The sequence below is a fragment of the Nomia melanderi genome, unplaced genomic scaffold (genome assembly GCF_051020985.1).
Source record: "Nomia melanderi isolate GNS246 unplaced genomic scaffold, iyNomMela1 scaffold0206, whole genome shotgun sequence".
Classification (NCBI taxonomy): Eukaryota; Metazoa; Arthropoda; class Insecta; order Hymenoptera; family Halictidae; genus Nomia; species Nomia melanderi.
In genome coordinates this window covers 25,001-32,500 of record NW_027475321.1, presented here as the reverse complement: position 1 = coordinate 32,500, position 7,500 = coordinate 25,001, and the positions used below count along the sequence as shown (strand labels likewise).

Here is a 7,500-nt window from a genome sequence, read left to right as displayed (position 1 = left end):
GTTCGTGCGTCGAATTCGAAAAATAAAAAAAAGAAATACACCTTTTCTCTCTCTCTCGGGGTAAAAAGAGTCGATGTGTATTGTGTATAAAGGTTCTGCTGCGAGAAGTCTCGTTTTGCCGTGTGTTTCGGTAACGACGATCCTCCGAAACGTACATCTCATTCGTAAGAGAGGAAGAAAACAATCTCCCTGGGGCCAGTCGGTAATATACCGACATACGACGTGTCGTGCACATCCGTCTCACGCACGGTATACAAAATATGAATAAAACGTGTGTAGTCTCTCTCTCTCTCGACTTCTTAATATTTTCTTTCACCTCTGACGCATCATTTCAGGTGACGTCGGGAGCGCGGGAAAAAAAATTTTTCTAAACACACGAAACCGTTCATCTCACGAACAGCCGAAAAAGTTGTCGCTCAGATCCATATCGCAGTGGAGCGGTATCCGCGGGCGGTCGTAATTGAACGACGCACGACGCCGCGAACACTCACGCGAGTCCATACAAACGATTCCGATCGTTTTGCAACAACTAGAACGTACACTGTCCGTGAAATTCACAGAATTTTCGCGTGTCCGCGACAAACGCCGACGAGACACCCATCGTTCGCTCGTACGTAGCATCCTTCTCTTAACCCGACTCAGAAACGTTCTTTGCGCCCTTCGGTAAAAAAACGTTCGATCCGAAGAGGTGAACGACGGCGGGGATTTGACAGAGCTACGCAAGCAGTGTATGGTACGTAAACGACCCTCAGCCAGGCGTGGTCCAGGAATTGTATCCGTGGACCGCAATGTGCGTTCGAAATGTCGATGTTCATGTGTCCTGCAGTTCACACGTTGACGCGCAATTAGCTGCGTTCTTCATCGACCCACGAGCCAAGTGATCCACCGTTCAGGGTAATCGTATAAATTTTATATTTCACATATATAATTTTATTCTCATTTGTTCGACCTAATATCTCTCTTCTTTCAAAGAGAAGATAAAAGTTGATACCTGAATCTCCGACCAGCGCGCGAAGGAGATTCAGGCGTCGCCTTGGAGACGACACCGAAGCCTTTCGAGACGAAAAACGTTCAAGTAATATGTATATATTTCTCGACGTTCCGGGCGTATAGTGCATTCAAAAACCCGCGAAAGACGCAGAAGACTCGCACGCGTGGAAACGACGGGGATATATTTTGTATCCTACCCGATACTGAATCCATCGCGTGCAGTCGACCCTCGCGTTCTTCCGATCAGACGCATCTATTGTTGCGCGCATGTTTTCGCGTCGCATCGCGCGAAACGTTGCACGAATCGTACCGATCGATCGATTGAAAGCAAATAATGAAAAAAGACTTCACAGCTGGCTCTTTGCCGGTCATTCGTCCCATGTTATCTCTTGCCGCGAAATTGGCGCGCAAGAGTTGGGTGTCAGACGCGCGGCTTTAAAACGAGCTTCACGGCCGGTCCCTTCGTTACCGCTTTCGTTCTTTCTCTCGGAACGACCATGAACGAACACGACGAGCGACGCTACGGCATACACACGTCCACGGATTCGATTAAAAAAACAGACTTCACAGCTGGCTCTTTGCCGGTCATTCGTCCCATATTATCTCTTGCCGCGAAATTGGCGCGCAAGAGTTGGGTGTCAGACGCACGGCTTTAAAACGAGCTTCACGGCCGGTCCTCTCAATTCCGTGTACGGTACACGCAAGATGCGGGTTCCACTTCCAGACTACCCGGTCCCTTCTCTCTACGAGAATCGATAGTAGAAGAACGGCTCGAAAACGCGTCTCAGAGACTAGGGGAAAAGAAGCGGTATGCGAGCGAAACGAAAACGCATTATGGAAACGTCGCGAAACAATGTTCGACGGTTGCTCGGTTCCAATCGTGCGGCCGTTTCAATTTCTCGTGCGCTTCACCGTCCCTCCGTAACTCTGGCCGATCGCGTATACCGAAGAGCCGACACGCGCAAAAACCACAGGCATTGTATACTGTATATATATATATGTTACAGTCACAGCCTTCGCGCGTTTTACTCTCCGACGCGGGGTTTCCACGACGAAAGAGAGACAGTTTCGTGGCGGGTGACTCGGCCGAATCGCTACGACGGGTATTTCTATTATAGAACGAATCATCGCCACCCTTTACCAGTGCCCGACGAAGGAATCACAAGGTCATCTGGAGTTTACAATGCCAGCGACGGTAATTCCAACGAAGACCCGATAAGTCAACTCATCGTTCTATTTCTCCCCGTACAGAAAAGCGAATCGACGCTAACGCACCTCGCGCAAGCACGAACGTTCTCTTCGCGTGGATCATCCCATCGTCGAAAGATGTAAAGACGCATTGGAGATCGTGGTCTCTGGCGGGCTCATTGCACGCCCCACTGCATATCTTTCCTCGAATCGAGAATGATTCGTCCACTAAGGCTGCGAAACTACGCGTCGAGGAAACTAGGGGAAAGAAGCGGGATGCGAGCGAAACGACAATACATTATGGAAACGTCGCGAAACAATGTTCGGCGGTTGCTCGTTTCCTCCTGCGGACGTTTCATTGCTCGGGCGCTTCACGTCCCTCCGTAACCTTCGCGCGATCGCGTGCCCCGGAGAGCCGGCAACCGGTGAACCACAGGCGTATAAACTATAGTCTTCTATAGCAAGCCTTCGGCGGTTACTCTCCGACGCGGGGATTCCACGACGAGAGAGAATTTCGTGGCGGGTGACATCGGTCGAAACGCTACGACGGGTATTTCTATTATAGAACGAATCATCGCCACCCTTTACCAGTGCCCGACGAAGGAATCACAAGGTCATCTGGAGTTTACAATGCCAGCGACGGTAATTCCAACGAAGACCCGATAAGTCAACTCATCGTTCTATTTCTCCCCGTACAGACAAGCGAATCAACGCTATCGCACCTCACGCATGCACGAACGTTCTCTTCGCGTGAATCGTCCCATCGTCGAAAGATATAGCCGCTTGGAGATCGTGGCCCATCAAGTTCTTCCGTAACTCCTGCGCGATCGCGTACCCCGGAGAGCAGGCAACCGGTGAACCACAGGCGTATAAACTATAGTCTTCTATAGCAAGCCTTCGCGTTTACTCTACGACGCGGGGATTCCACGACGAGAGAGATTTTCGTGGCGGGTGACACGGCCGAATCGCTACGACGGGTATTTCTATTATAGAACGAATCATCGCCACCCTTTACCAGTGCCCGACGAAGGAATCACAAGGTCATCTGGAGTTTACAATGCCAGCGACGGTAATTCCAACGAAGACCCGATAAGTCAACTCATCGTTCTATTTCTCCCCGTACAGAAAAGCGAATCGGCGCTATCGCACCTCACGCAAGCAGGAATGATCTCTTCGCGTGGATCGTCCCATCGTCGAAAGATGTAAGACGTACAGAAATCGTGGTCCATCACGATTATTCGTAACTCTCCGAGTCGCGTATCTGAGAGTAGGACAAACGGAGAACCACAGGCATAAATAATACTATATGTTTCTTATATAGTTAGCCTTCGCGTTTTACTCTCCGACATGGGGATTCCACGACGAGAGAGAGTTTCGTGGCGGGTGTCTCGGCCGAATCGCTACGACGGGTATTTCTATTATAGAACGAATCATCGCCACCCTTTACCAGTGCCCGACGAAGGAATCACAAGGTCATCTGGAGTTTACAATGCCAGCGACGGTAATTCCAACGAAGACCCGATAAGTCAACTCATCGTTCTATTTCTCCCCGTACAGAAAAGCGAATCGACGCTATCGCACCTCGCGCGAGCACGTAACTACTCTTCGCGTGGATCGTCCCATCGTCGAAAGATGTAAGACGCACGGAAATCGTGGCCCATCAACGTTTTTTTGTAACTCTGCCGATCGCGTATCACAGAGCCGAGACGCACATACCACAGGCGTATAATACCGTTTTCTTTCGTATGGTAAGCCTTCGCGTTTACTCTTCGGCGCGGGGTTTCCACGTCGAGAGAGACATTCGTGGCGGGTGACATCGGTCGAAACGCTACGACGGGTATTACTATTATAGAACGAATCATCGCCACCCTTTACCAGTGCCCGACGAAGGAATCACAAGGTCATCTGGAGTTTACAATGCCAGCGACGGTAATTCCAACGAAGACCCGATAAGTCAACTCAACGTTCTATTTCTCCCCGTACAGAAAAGCGAATCGACGCTGTTGCACCTCACGCAAGCACGAACGTTCTCTTCGCGTGGATCGTCCCATCGTCGAAAGATGTAAGACGCACGGAAATCGTGGCACATCACGTGTTTTCGGAACTCTGTCGACCGCGTATCTCAGAGACGACGCGCGCGAACCACTGGCATATACTATTATATATCGCGTTTTACCCTCCGACGCGGGGATTCCACGACGAGAGAGAGTTTCGTGAGCGGGTTGACTCGGAAGAAACGCTACGACGGGTATTTCTATTATAGAACGCATCATCGCCACCCTTTACCAGTGCCCGACGAAGGAATCACAAGGTCATCTGGAGTTTACAATGCCAGCGACGGTAATTCCAACGAAGACCCGATAAGTCAACTCAACGTTCTATTTCTCCCCGTACAGAAAAGCGAATCGACGCAATCGCACCATACGCGTGCACGTAAACAACTCTTCGCGTGGATCGTCCCATCGTCGAGAGACGTAAGTTTTCATAGTATGAATTCGCGTTTTACTCTCCGACGCGGGGATTCCACGACGAGAGAGAGTTTCGTGAGCGGGTTGACTCGGAAGAAACGCTACGACGGGTATTTCTATTATAGAACGCATCATCGCCACCCTTTACCAGTGCCCGACGAAGGAATCACAAGGTCATCTGGAGTTTACAATGCCAGCGACGGTAATTCCAACGAAGACCCGATAAGTCAACTCAACGTTCTATTTCTCCCCGTACAGAAAAGCGAATCGACGCAATCGCACCATACGCGTGCACGTAAACAACTCTTCGCGTGGATCGTCCCATCGTCGAGAGACGTAAGTTTTCATAGTATGAATTCGCGTTTTACTCTCCGACGCGGGGATTCCACGACGAGAGAGAGTTTCGTGAGCGGGTTGACTCGGAAGAAACGCTACGACGGGTATTTCTATTATAGAACGCATCATCGCCACCCTTTACCAGTGCCCGACGAAGGAATCACAAGGTCATCTGGAGTTTACAATGCCAGCGACGGTAATTCCAACGAAGACCCGATAAGTCAACTCAACGTTCTATTACTCCCCGTACAGAAAAGCGAATCGACGCAATCGCACCATACGCGTGCACGTAACAACTCTTCGCGTGGATCGTCCCATCGTCGAGAGACGTAAGTTTCATAGTAAGCCTTCGGCGTTTTACTCTCCGACGCGGGGATTCCACGACGAGAGAGAGAGTTTCGTGAGCGGGTTGACTCGGAAGAAACGCTACGACGGGTATTTCTATTATAGAACGCATCATCGCCACCCTTTACCAGTGCCCGACGAAGGAATCACAAGGTCATCTGGAGTTTACAATGCCAGCGACGGTAATTCCAACGAAGACCCGATAAGTCAACTCAACGTTCTATTTCTCCCCGTACAGAAAAGCGAATCGACGCAATCGCACCATACGCGTACACGTAAACAACTCTTCGCGTGGATCGTCCCATCGTCGAGAGACGTAAGTTTTCATAGTATGAATTCGCGTTTTACTCTCCGACGCGGGGATTCCACGACGAGAGAGAGTTTCGTGAGCGGGTTGACTCCGAAGAAACGCTACGACGGGTATTTCTATTATAGAACGCATCATCGCCACCCTTTACCAGTGCCCGACGAAGGAATCACAAGGTCATCTGGAGTTTACAATGCCAGCGACGGTAATTCCAACGAAGACCCGATAAGTCAACTCAACGTTCTATTTCTCCCCGTACAGAAAAGCGAATCGACGCAATCGCACCATACGCGTGCACGTAAACAACTCTTCGCGTGGATCGTCCCATCGTCGAGAGACGTAAGTTTTCATAGTATGAATTCGCGTTTTACTCTCCGACGCGGGGATTCCACGACGAGAGAGAGTTTCGTGAGCGGGTTGACTCGGAAGAAACGCTACGACGGGTATTTCTATTATAGAACGCATCATCGCCACCCTTTACCAGTGCCCGACGAAGGAATCACAAGGTCATCTGGAGTTTACAATGCCAGCGACGGTAATTCCAACGAAGACCCGATAAGTCAACTCAACGTTCTATTACTCCCCGTACAGAAAAGCGAATCGACGCAATCGCACCATACGCGTGCACGTAACAACTCTTCGCGTGGATCGTCCCATCGTCGAGAGACGTAAGTTTCCATACTATGAATTCGCGTTTTACTCTCCGACGCGGGGATTCCACGACGAGAGAGTGTTTCGTGAGCGGGTTGACTCGGAAGAAACGCTACGACGGGTATTTCTATTATAGAACGCATCATCGCCACCCTTTACCAGTGCCCGACGAAGGAATCACAAGGTCATCTGGAGTTTACAATGCCAGCGACGGTAATTCCAACGAAGACCCGATAAGTCAACTCAACGTTCTATTGCTCCCCGTACAGAAAAGCGAATCGACGCAATCGCACCATACGCGTGCACGTAACAACTCTTCGCGTGGATCGTCCCATCGTCGAGAGACGTAAGTTTCATAAGTAAGCCTTCGGCGTTTTACTCTCCGACGCGGGGATTCCACGACGAGAGAGTGTTTCGTGGCGGGTGACTAGGCCGAAACGCTACGACGGGTATTTCTATTATAGAACGAATCATCGCCACCCTTTACCAGTGCCCGACGAAGGAATCACAAGGTCATCTGGAGTTTACAATGCCAGCGACGGTAATTCCAACGAAGACCCGATAAGTCAGCTCATCGTTCTATTTCTCCCCGTACAGAAAAGCGAATCGACGCTATCGCACCTCGCGCGAGCACGTAACAACTCTTCGCGTGGATCGTCCCATCGTCGAGAGACGTAAGACGCACGGAAATCGTGGTTCATCGCGTCTTTTCCTACTCTCTTGAATCGCAATTTCGTATAGAGCCTACACACGCGAACCACCGGCATATACTATTTCTTCTCTCATAGTAAGCCTTCGCGCGTTTTACTCTCCGACGCGGGGATTCCACGACGAGAGAGTGTTTCGTGGCGGGTGTCTCGGCCGAATCGCTACGACGGGTATTTCTATTATAGAACGAATCATCGCCACCCTTTACCAGTGCCCGACGAAGGAATCACAAGGTCATCTGGAGTTTACAATGCCAGCGACGGTAATTCCAACGAAGACCCGATAAGTCAACTCATCGTTCTATTTCTCCCCGTACAGAAAAGCGAATCGACGCTATCGCACCTCGCGCGAGCACGAAACAACTCTTCGCGTGGATCGTCCCATCGTCGAAAGATGTAAGACGCACGGAAATCGTGGTTCGGCGGGCTCTATGCGCCTTGTTCAAAGTAAAAAAAAAAAATTTCGACGGACGGGAGAAGTGTATTTCTCCGCGCGTAAGCCGTTCGA

The 7,500-nt window shown here is 50.3% G+C and overlaps 1 non-coding gene across 1 annotated transcript; it reads right to left on the bottom strand.

Moving 5' to 3' along the window:
* Window positions 1-742: 742 nt before the first annotated feature.
* LOC143175828 (5.8S ribosomal RNA) lies at window positions 743-897 on the bottom strand. Its single transcript, XR_013000495.1, has one exon. It is a non-coding gene; the product is annotated as a 5.8S ribosomal RNA (ribosomal RNA).
* Window positions 898-7,500: the final 6,603 nt, after the last annotated feature.